Below are 12,636 nucleotides of genomic sequence, written 5' to 3' on the forward strand. Positions count from 1 at the left end.
AAAAGCATTTATTTCGTTTCTTTAGTTGCCCTGTTGATTCACCGGCTTTCATTGAGTGTCTTTAAATGAGTGAAACAGCGCCCCCCTGGGATCCAACGCTGGTCAATGACTTCCTGCATGTGTGGTGATAGGTGGCATTACACCCTCAAAGTCAAGGCAGTCGCGAGGAGTGTCCATCCAGGTGCAGGTGCCGAAGTTTTGATTGCAGACAAGTGAGGAGGCCGCCATACTCCCTGAGGAGAAACTCTTGAGGGAACTGTGAAGACAACTGTGCTGTAGCATTACAACTAACAATAGAAAGCTATAATTTATGCAAAACAACGTGAGTTAGCTTGTTAACTAGTGTCACTGCCGTGTGTTTGTTAGAGTAATGAGCTAGCAGCAATAGAAGGAAGAGGTGAGGCACCGTCACAGCAGCACGTGCATTGGGACGTTATACAGTATGGATATGGACCATTTCATCTCCATTAAAGAGAGGACTTTCACGTCAAATAAGGTCAGACAGATACACCTTCTTTATGTGTGTTTGCTCGCTCTCCTCATGGTTTAATGTCACGCCATGGCTGTGTGTTTTTAAGTAGCTACTTGCTGTGTGGTTGTTATGAGGTCGAATGTAAGTACTGTGCTTTGTTTGTTTGGACACTGAAGCTGTTGTGTAATTGCTGCTGTCCACGTGTTCAGCATGGAAAGAGCCCGCTGAGGCTCTGAATTGTTCCCTTATTTTGCAGCTATTTGTTGCTCATTCATCTGCTGATTGATTGTGATTGGTGATTGTGGCCTGTGGAAGAGGTCTGGTATTGTTTTTTAGCCGTACTGCATAATGACATATTAGTCAGAATATGATGAGGATGTAGATAAAAGTGTGCAAGTCATGCATTTGATACATGCAGTGATGCTTATTAACATAAACATTTTTATTTGGACATGCATGTGTTTGTCGTATATTTGTCTGAAAAGAAAAGACAAAATAAGTGCAGCATTTTATCTCAAGGAAATCTGAGAAAGGGTGGATAGAGGTAACTGGACACCAATTCAAGCTCCTTCATACAGGACTAACTGTAGGACACAGAGTCTTAATTATATGAAGCATGAGCTAAACTGATGTTCCAACCTGGATATGTATTATCATAAAACCTAGTTAATTTGCAAATCTTCTCATTAAAAATCTAGTTTTGACATAAAGATACATCTTTGTACATCATAATAGCTTTGGTGCTATAACCATGGATGGTTTACTGAAAGGGCGTAATGGGCACAGGCCCAGGGACCTAAAGTGTCAGGGGCCACCCCTGGTCCTCACTGGCAAAATGCCACACATATATTAATACATACCAACCAGGAAGAGACTCAAAATGACTAAACAAGAGAGACACAATGATAACAAAGATACTGCAAAGAGATACAAAATGAAAAAAACAGGCAAGTAACAACCACAGACACAAAATGACTACAAAGAGATACAAACGAACTACTAAGAGACACAAAACAACTACAAAAGGGGCAAAACAACCACAAAGAGAAACAAAAAAAAAATTCATGGAGATCAAAAGGAACTGTGAAGAGACAAAAATTACTACAAAAACAGGCGAAATAACCACAAAGAGACACAAAGTGACTACGAAAACAGGCAAAAAACAACCACAAAGAGACATAAAATAACTACAAAAACAGGCAAAACAACCACTAAGAGACACAAAATGAATACAAAGACAGATAGAACCACCAAAAAGAAATAAAAATTACTTTAAAGAGACACAAAACCCACAAAAACATGCACAACAATCACAAAGACATGTAAAACAAAGGAAAAAAAAGGGGCAAAACCACCACAAAGTGCGTGTCTTGGTCCTGTGTAGGAGAGGTGGTGGGGCCTTTTGCACATCTTTGCCCAGGAGCCCATTGCTTCCAGCCATGGTTGTAACATCCTCTCCACAGTTTTAATGCACATTAGGTCTGCGTATGCTTGGAATAAACCTCTTCGTACAAAGTGTGGTCCGACTATGCCTAAAGGCAAAAGCCTGCCATCATAGAGAGGAATGAGAGGACTGAGATGTGATTGATCCTACAAATGGGAGTAATGGTGCAGTGCCCCCACAGAGGCATTCATGGTGTTGCACTCAGTCATACACATTTAAAAGTGACACAAGTAGTCGTGTGAAGAGTGGGGAGGAAAAAAAGAGCGTTTGAGAGAGAAGTTCACTCCTGTCCAATCGCTGCATGAGGGCGACGTGAATGCTGGATTGTCAGGTTTGGAAAAGCTACAAAACAGACAGACGCAGGCCAATGTCAGAAAGGCGCGGGGGATTTCAGAAACTTTTAGACAATTCGTCAAGCACACTGATACCTGTAGACTGTGACACTTGTCCACAACTCAACTCTGTATGGGTGTCTGGAACTCATTTGATTAAAGTTTGAGTTTCACACTCTGTTTTGAGTCCTGTCAAATGACTGTGGAAGCAAGTGCTGCTGTGAAGTTACTCAAGACCCTCCACAAAGCGTTTAATGGTGCGTATACTCTGCTGTCACATTAAAATTTCAAAAACACAATAATGTCTATAGGGTAGGGATATTGTCTTCATGCTGTAGACATGTCTGTCTCCATATCTGAGAATCTTGGTTTGCTGGAATTATAAGACAGACTGGATGGCAGAGGTACACTGCTGAAACAAACTTAATTTACCTGAAAGCATGCTGACATCCTTAAAAGCACTGCAGAATTTACCAAAACATCAAGTAAGATGGAAAAAAACATCTTCCTCACGGCACACAAACTCCAACCGTGACAGCAGTCTTTAAAAATGCAAAGAAACCTGACTGAGACACTATCAAAGCGCATTACAGAAAAACCCATGAAAATCATTGCAGATGTTTCTTCCAACAAATGTTTAGACATTGTTACAAGTCGCATTCATGGGCTCCAAGCGATAGACATCTGATCTCACATCTCCACATTGCTGTACATCTGCAGGAGCAGTGGAGAGGGCAGACATCCCAGCATTAAGTTTTACAACTGGCATTTGGAGCTCTGATGTCAGCCCCACTGGTGCGCTGAGCCTGACAGCTTTGTGAATTGACAAAGATTTAAATTTTTTGCCTGCAGCACAGGCGTTTAGAGGGTAACATACTGCATAGTGGCAGCCATTTCTCATGCCAACTGGGGTTGCAGCAGCTTACAGGTTCTACAGTATACCTTTGTGTTAAAATTTACGGTTTAGTTATCATACCATGTAAATTAACTTATTTATGGTATTAAAAAAAGAAAATTGCAACTGGATGGAGAATCTCACCAGCACATCTCCTTTCCTCCTTGACTGCCTGTCAGACCTTGTACACATACTTCCTTTTAGGGTCACTGTAACTGATGATAAAAATTTGTAATACCGTATACTGTGAAATTGTGATACTTTCTGAGATGATTATCATACTCTGAAAATCTCATACTGTCGCAACCCTAATGCCAACTTGTTTAAAATATGGCACACTTGTACTTGTTCAGAAGTGCATTTGGTGGAAAAGGACGGTGGAAGAAATGAGGCAAAGGCAAAGGCAATGCAGCAGAACAATGCAAGGAAGTGTGGTTGAAAAGGGCAACAACATAATAATGATGAAGTCACAGAAGGTTATTCCAAAACTAATATGCTCCAAAAACTAATTTATAGAAGTTAATCAAAGTCATATTTTTGCCTCTGAATCCATAATAAAACATTCTGTAGCCAACTGGGTGATAGGTAGAAGGAAGTTAATAATTTTCCCACCAATTTAATATTCCTGAATTTGTGAATCAAATCAATAATTCAGATTCTGAGTCAAACCCAATTTGGGTCTATCTGAATGGGTCAGCCTGCATCAGCCAACCCTGCTCTCAATCTGGGCTGGACATGGGTCAGCTGCTGTCTGACGTTTGTTAGGTTATACTAATGAAAGTTTGGATTTGCAGAGTCAGACAACTGAAACCATTCCTTTGGTAATTACCTTCGCCTGGCGTAAGCCTGGAGGGGATCATGCGTTTCGTTATGTGTGTGTGTGCGTGTGTTTGAGTATGTATCTGTCGCTCTGCGCTAATCTCGCAAACTACTGGACCAGTTAGCCTGATATTGTTATGCACATTAATGACTGTATGCTCAAGGACCTCTCGGAGTTGTAATAATTTGTAATAGATGAACAATCTGTTTGATTTTCTGTTTTATACCATCATTGACTACTGACTCCACACTTCTCTTAGCCGGCAGGCGGGAGGGGCTGCAAGAAATTGGCTCAGCTAAAATCAACACGCATTATCTAGTATGTTGGAGGCCACATTTTGGCCTTTGTTGAGGTTCAAAAACTTACATCTATAGAACAGTTTGGTCCTATTTTGAACTGTAGCATCTGCAGATTAATCCATACCAGAAATATTGTTATACAGCAAAACAAGGCACATTATGAGATTAAGTACTCCCCATTTTTTGTTAGCTTGGCATGGCATCACACCACACCAGGAGCGTTTTCAGAAGTTGAGCACTTTTGCCTGCTTGAGTTTGTAGATTGGAACAAATTTTGGAATTACTAGAATTGTCTACAGTGGCTGCGATTGGACCGGGTGCCTGCTTGGCTGCCTGGGGGAGAGCTACACCTTTCTTGTTATTTATTGGGATTGAGTGTAATTCAGTTTTTCATCAGTAACGAGTATTGAACTACAGACTGCAGACTGGAGTCTCATGGCCCTGGCTGACATGCACAATAAAACATAAAATTATTAGGCAGTAATGTGAGTGAAGCAGAGCCCAAATAAACAGCATATTCTGATATGGCATTAACTGAACTGACAAAAACAGCTGGAGGGCAGATTTTTGTCTTTCTAAAAAGCCCAGTCTATTTCTGCTTTCCTCTATCGTGTCTGTGAGTTTTTATATTTAGACTTTTTTAAATGCTCTCTTTGTTTGTTAGCAGTTGTGCCTATATCTACAGAGGACACACTGAACCACTGCATCACTTTCCTCTCTGCAGTGCTGCTGAACACAGTGGGTTATTGTTAATGTGGCCTAATTTACATTGTATTTCAGTGGTTAGGTGTGTTGTGCCAGAGCTCCTTTTTGTGTACATATACGTATACATACAATTGTTAAATCAAATTTCTTCACCTGCAGTCATTTGTATTCATGACAGAGATACTGTCTTACCCACACTTTCCACGGATTTAAACTTGCTCTTTTGTGCTGGCGGCTTGTGCCCCAGCACATTTTTTAATGTCTGGCATTGCCTCTAGGTGTCTTTACAGATTTCTTTAGCTCAGCCTCAGGCTAGACGCCTCAGGTAGACACCTCATCATGATGAATGACGGGAACTTGACCAACTAACAGGAAGCAGAGAGGGACTACGCTCTGCTACTCAAAGCATAAAGTTGCATAATGTATATTTAATTTAATCATAATATGGGTTCAATTGAAATTTGTAAATAACATTAATGTTAGTGTAAGTCCTTGGGAAGAACACCTTTTATCAGATCTCTGTGTGTTTGTGCACAAGCCAGAAGTCAAACCATTAATGCCAACTGTTGCATCGACATGCTAGGTGATGGCGTGGTGATACAGAAGTTATTCATGCATATTAATGCAGTTTTATTCAGTGAGGTACGAGACTGCCGCCACACTGCTTTGGTGGTATCAGGTGGAGTTTTTAAGTTTCATATAAACACGGCTACTCCAGTGGCACTGGCTTCACCTTCCATATCTCTGCACCTGACTTGTTTCTTTGTATGATTACAAACAAACAAGTTGCTGGAGATGAATCTATTTTAGGGGATTTATTGTTGGTACTTGTTATTCTTTCCTGTTCAGAAATTGAAGGTTGTTGTTGAGAAATTTGACTGTGTGTAAAGGATTTTCTCCAGAGTGACAGTATCCACATCTTAACACTGTCTCATTCAGGAGGGCCTATGGATGAAAACATTTCTTCCCTGTCATCAGTATTGATAAGCTCTTCCCAATGTAAATGCTGAGTGTACCAGAATACTTATTAATAAATACATTTGAAAAGGACAAAAAGCCTCCATCCAGCCCAAACCTACATTTTAAAATGTCAAATGGTAATGTGGGCGCAAGTAAAATACTTCTATATGCACATGCACAGCATCAAAAATCTAACTTACCACACTGATGTGCCTTTAATCTTCTTTATTATTTTGGTTCAAAATATGAGCTGTCCTGAAAGAGTTTTCTGAAGAAATGTATAATTGATAAAACTCCTTTAGTAATTCTTTAGTGTGTTTAGATATTTAGTTTGATGTCTGACTGGATGCTGAATATTCTGCCCTTCACACAAGCATTTTGCTCTGTCTGTCTCCTTGTTTTGTCTTTACTGACTTTTTGAAAGGGCGTTGAAGTTGAACAACACTTAAGTGTCAGTAGATCTTCTGTGCAGGCAGACAGCCTTTTAACAGCACTATTAACTATTAACTAACCCGCCATTGTTGAGTGTTTTAAGTAGATCTTGAGCACCAGCCACAGGAGATTAGATTCATGCCAAAAAGTCTTATTTCAGTGCAACAGTTTGGCTGTGCATTAATACATGTTTGGACATTTTCAAAAGAAGCATGTACATTCATTGGACAAAGGTTCTTGAAAAACATTTCTGATCTGTCTATTCGTATTGGCAGTTTTGATGTTGCCTCCAGAAGAGAGGTGTGAACTGTAGATGAGGTCCAGGGCAGGAGGGGTAGCATCATTATGTCCTGTTTCTGTGAAGAGGAGGGAGGGAGGGAAGGAGGGAGGGAGATGAAGGCCAGCTGTGAACAAAAACATGCATGTTTGTAAGTGATTTAAAAACTGCAGATTTAAATTGGATGAGATTTAATGTGTTCTCAAGATTTCTTTATAATCAGCAGTGGGTGAATATAGCTTGGGTTTGGCAATCTGATGGTATAGCGTGCAAAGGTGGAAATGTGTCCACCAGTAGAGATTTGGCGGTACTATTTCTACTATGGGAGCTATTCGGGGCAGGCTATGTAGTAAATCAGGGCTGGATTCTCATGTGAACTCATGAATACAGTTGCATTGCTAGGTAACATGATTTGGACAGTAATGGAGAAGGAGTGTGAAGTTGTAAATAGAGAAACCTGTAGTCAGTGTTTCTTAAGAACCTGAAAGCTTCTATTTTTTGTTTTTATGGAAGTATCAGATAAAAGAAGAAAATAATCAAATGAGAAGACATCTGGTGTTTTAAACCATATCTTTACAGAACAGTTACTGTATCATGATATATACTGTTATCTTGATATAAAATGATATATACTGTGATTTTTGCCATATCACCCACCCCTAATATAGCCATTACATCAGACAAAAGGTTGTCTGTGCTTGGGTGCAATTAGTGGAATAAGTTTGCCCATGTGTTTAAAGTCAAGCCTTATATACTGTAGTATAGGTTAATGATTTTTATAGGCTCCAAAACTGACCTTATTAAGTGAATTGGGATTTTTCTTTTTGTAAAAATAACTACTTCTTTAAGGTTAGAGGACCTGTGTTGTCATGGTTACAGTAACAGACATTTGGTTCAGGTTAGGGAATACTTGTGGTCATGGACTGTCAGATGAAGACAAGAAACAAACAGCAGTCTCCCATGTTAAAGTCCTTTGACCCTTTCACCTACCCCAACCTCCTCCCTATGCAGACTCTGTTGTCCTGTAACGTCACCTGAAGTCCTCCATGTGCTCCCGTCATAAATACGACAGCTGCCACAGGGCTTTGTCACGTGAACATAAACAGATGTTGTTCTGGGGCACTTGCTGAGATGACTGATGCTGTCGATCTTCTTGTGAGAAAGGTCTCAGTTGAACGGGACGGTGTATCTGCCTCCATGTTAGGGTATGGTGACAAGTTAACCAGTTAATGCATGATAATCCTGTTAACTGTGTAGGACCATGTAATTAAAATATGCACGTGCCTTAAAAGAATGATGGTGTATGAACATTTCCATTTATAGTTACCTTAAGTTACCTGAGTTAAGGTTGGTAGGTTTGTGGCGACAACACCCAGGTATTTTTTAAGGTGACGCAAGCACGTTTCGAACGGTGGTTGTGGTGACAACTAGGTACTTTAAGCCAACACATGATCTTTTTTGTCAAAATAACTGTTTTTTTTGTGCCTCAACCTAACCCCATGTCCACCACAGTGTTAGGTAGCGTTATTGGTATTTGGAGAGAAAAGGTTGAATTGGTGCAACCCCAATTTGTCTTTTTAAATAGTTACATTCTTCAGAGGAATGACATGTGCGAATCAGTGACTGATCTAGCCTGATCTGAGCTCTTGATACCAAGTAGGATGTGACTATGTGGGGATGTCAGTGTACAAACAGACTGGGACCTCAGTTATGATAAACAGAAGATTTTTGAGCCAAATCGCATCCATATTCCCAAAAAACATGAGGTGCATAGTCAGACCTCTTCTGGAGGGATTTGTCTTGCAAAGGCTCACTGTACCTCTATTGCTACATGTTTTTATGAAAGATGATGAAACATGAGATCAGTGAAACCCCAGAGAAACACACGACCCTTAAAGAGAAATCAGGTCATGTACAAGTAAATGGTAAGGCTGTACAAAGCACGCCTGGCAGAGACCCATGGGCACAACATGGGGAAGGGTGACTGGCATGTGTACCTTCAAAACAAAGGAAATTTTTATGGCAGGCAAGACGTAGAAGCCTCAAGGATGTGAAATCCACAGCCGAAAATACTCCTAACAGGAGGCAGTGGTACAGCTGGGAAAACAGTACAGAGATGACAGGGACAAATAGAGACATTTTTCACCAAACTCTGAGTCACATTCAGCAGACCAAAGACAAACTTATTCAGCCGCTATTCGCCCACGGCTCAGACACACACACCAGCGTTGGCAGGTGCTGCAGTCTACCTTTTATAAGTCAATTTACGAGATCAGTGGTATGGCAGTGACAGTATGTACTTGTTTTTGTATCAGCAGTACTCTCCATCTCTTTATGTCAATAAACATATTTGGTTTGTCTCACTGTATGTACCTGACCACTTATACTTATGAAACCCACTCACTCTCTTCAAAGAGATAAAAGATAAATTGAAAGAGGATTTAGCTTCTCTTACACACATTGTTCAGCTCTTCAGAGGTGAAATAAAAAGCAGAGCTTTCTGTTGTTCAGAGTTTACTCTCATTCATTTTTTATATGTCTCCGGGTTCATCTCAAAGCAGCAAAGCACAGCGTTGCTCCATTTTAATTTAATTGGGTAGGTTGATGTGAATATTCATTTATTACCGTAATAAACCCTAATGATAAAATTATTCACAGTTTTGTCTGGAATAAAATCATCATTTGGCACTCCCAATCTCATCTGTCAAATTTAATCCTTGAAAAAAATGAACAGCATGGATTTCATCTTGATTAACAATGTATTAATGGAATATGCCTAATTTGGTAAATGTCAGCCAGGTTATTTTCTACGTTAAGCCTCTAAATACAACAATGTCAGTGGGTCCTGTTTGAAGTTGGAATCACAATGGACTTGTTTTCAGTATGATAACCCACTCACAAACATGCAATGTCCGTGTGTCCTAGAAGATTTTAATGTCCTGGAGAAATTGTGGTGAAATATTAACTGTGGTTATTGAGCTAAAAAATATTTGGTAGGTTATATAAATAATGACATCATCATAGATTTATATATTTTTCATTGAGAAGTGGGCTACTTTGGATTAACATTATATCCCAAATAAGTAAGTCCCTTCTATAGAATTCTATCACCTACATTAGCCTACCTTCACAGGGGAAACACATAAACACAAAGAATTTCCTTCAGCTTACTAGACCTAGGTGAATGCTATGCAAGTCATCATCAGTACCAAAATCAGTTACGTTGCATTATTTTCTATTTAAATGTCCTAACTGGCTGTGAGCAAAGCAGCACTACTGTTTTGAGCTGAACTTTTGTTGGTCGCCCTGTTCCTAGTTATTCCTGTTCCTAGTTATTCCTATTGCTCAATTTGAAAGTGCCACAATGGACGAGGAACTGCTGATTAATGAAGTGGAAATGAAGTGTTATCTCTGCGATAACTCCTCATTTCACTACAAAAGCCTAAATAAGGGGGCAGCTGGCTGGAGGGAGATCGCCAGGGAGCTGAAAGTCTCTGGTAAATGACCATTGCTAATAACACTACCTGCTGTTGGCTTTGTTGTTTGTCATTTCCAGTAAATATCATGTGTTATCAGTTTAAAAAGTACAAACATAGAAAGACAGCAAGTAGGCTACTCACCCATCTTTCAAATTATAACGTCTCCAGTATGATCTCGGGCACACAGCTGATAGGCACAGTTTGTTTACATGAGGTAACTGTGGTGCATATTTAATAGATTCAGTGTGGACAGTGAGCGACGCTCCCTCCCCTTAGGACACGGTGTTAGGCCTACATATTCTTAGAGGGAATTATTTACACCAGACATTATGACCAGAGAGATTTGAATTTGTTGGACTTAAACTGACTGTACCGGTCCAAAAACCAGTAATTAGTCAACTGGATAATGAAAACCCTGCAAGCATCATATACTTATATCCAGCCTTATTTTGAAGTTCTTGTAGGTGTATTTTTTTTTTTTAACTTTGGACAGAGCCAGGTGAGCTCTTTGCCCCATCTCCCAGTCTTTTTGCTAAGCCAAGATAAACCACTGCTGGCTGTAGCTTGATATTTACTGTACAGACATGAGAGTGGTATCAGTCCTCTTATCGAGTCTTTGGCAAGAAAGCCACACAACAAAGCAACACAACTTCATAAATGTTAGCCTATTTCAATCCATCTCTCATATTATGTGTGATAGATCCAGTGGCGTGTAGTACATTTACTCAAGTACTTGACTTAAGTACAACTTTGACATACTCATACTTTTAAAGGGGCAAAAAGCGAAATCTTTTCACCACTAGGTTTGCTGTTGTGCACTGCCTGTAGACCAAAACAAAGTGTGTCATGGTCATGAGCCACACCTCCCTCTACCTCTGCTCTCCACTGCCCCGCCCCCACCCCACTCGCCTCGTCTGTGCAGCCGAGCACTGCAGCATCTCCACGGACTATTACATCCAGACGATCACGGTGTTTCTTCCGCAGGCTCCGCTTCACTCAGCTTCACTCAGCTGCCCGATATACCTGCTGCTTCTTCCCACGTTAACCTGAATAACAAACCAGGGCTTGGTGCTCCGGTTGGATCCAAACGGAGAGCCGGGACTAGCTGGGAGGCTAGGGGAGGCTAACTGGTTGTGCTGGCAGCTGAGTGAAGTGGAGCCTGACGAGGAAGCACCGGTGTGCTCCGGTTTCACTACAGGCAGATTCACTCGCCACAGGGGCGAGGAAATAATAATTCACATGAACGTACATGAACGCGTAGCCGGACCGGCTTGTAAACAAGGGGCTGGAGATCAACACAGAGAGAGGGTGTGTGAGGTCATGTTATACTCCAGATGAAATTACACCTCTAGTTCTTCACATAGCGATTTTTTAATTCCTTCAATCTAGAAATCATGAATTTCGCTTATTGCCCCTTAAGTATTTCTGTTACATGCAACTTTATACATCTCCTCTACTATATTCCTCAGGAAAATATTGTACTGTTTACTCCACAAAATTTATTAGATAACATTAGTTACCAGTTACTTTGCAGGTTCTGATTAGTAAAAAACAAAGATCCTCACTTTTACCAACTGCAACATTATTGTGACGCTTACATATTAATGCGCTATGCAGAAATTGCCACTTACTGTTTGTTAACGGCATTAACAGCGAAGTGAAAGCCAGGATTCACTCCCGTATTGGAACAAGCTTTGTCCGCTTGGCATTTTGTCTTGTTATATTTTCATTTTTCTCAGCTCTGTGTCTGCAAACTTCATAGCTTCCTCCTGGATGCGTACTGCTTACAGTCCGGTTGCTACCTTTTTCTTAAGTCCTGACCTCACCTGTGTGCACTGTGTCCAGATAGGTCTCAAACACAGCAAAATGAGAAGAAAATACAGGCAGAGGGCAGAGTCTGTCAAAATTAATACACCGCCACACACTTCTAGTGGTTCTGTGCTAGGGATGATTGAGAGGGATTATTTTTGTACAAGGAAAATCCTGCATAGTATACCTCCAATGATATTAACCATCATAATAATCAATAATTACAATTATTTAATAGGCTGTTTATCTGAAATGGGCAATTCTGTATAATGAGTACTTTTACTTTAGGTACATTTTGATAAAGCAAATTTTTCAATGCATGACTTTTACTGGTAACAGAGTGTTAATTAAGTAAAAAAAAATATGAGTGCTTCTTCTACCATAGATCTTAAAATCCCCTGGTCATAGGTGTGAAGTTTTGTACTCTACAGTCAGTCATTAATGCCTACAGTAAACAGCATAATGTTTTCTCCTGGCATACGAGCTCTACCTGCTCTTTGTTCCACAATGAAATGTTTTCTTGTACATTATTTTTCAATGTTCTGCATTCACCAACTATTCCCTCCCAAGTCTCAGTTCTTGACACCATTCAGGCTCAGAGGGGATGAGCCTTACACACAAAATAGCTAATACAGCTACCACCGGCTCAGAAAATAGAGGAGTAATACCAGAATCCCTGTCTTGTCATTTCTCACAGGCTTAGTCTCGCTTT

Source organism: Epinephelus lanceolatus, chromosome 19 (genome assembly GCF_041903045.1).
Source record: "Epinephelus lanceolatus isolate andai-2023 chromosome 19, ASM4190304v1, whole genome shotgun sequence".
Lineage (NCBI taxonomy): Eukaryota > Metazoa > Chordata > Actinopteri > Perciformes > Serranidae > Epinephelus > Epinephelus lanceolatus.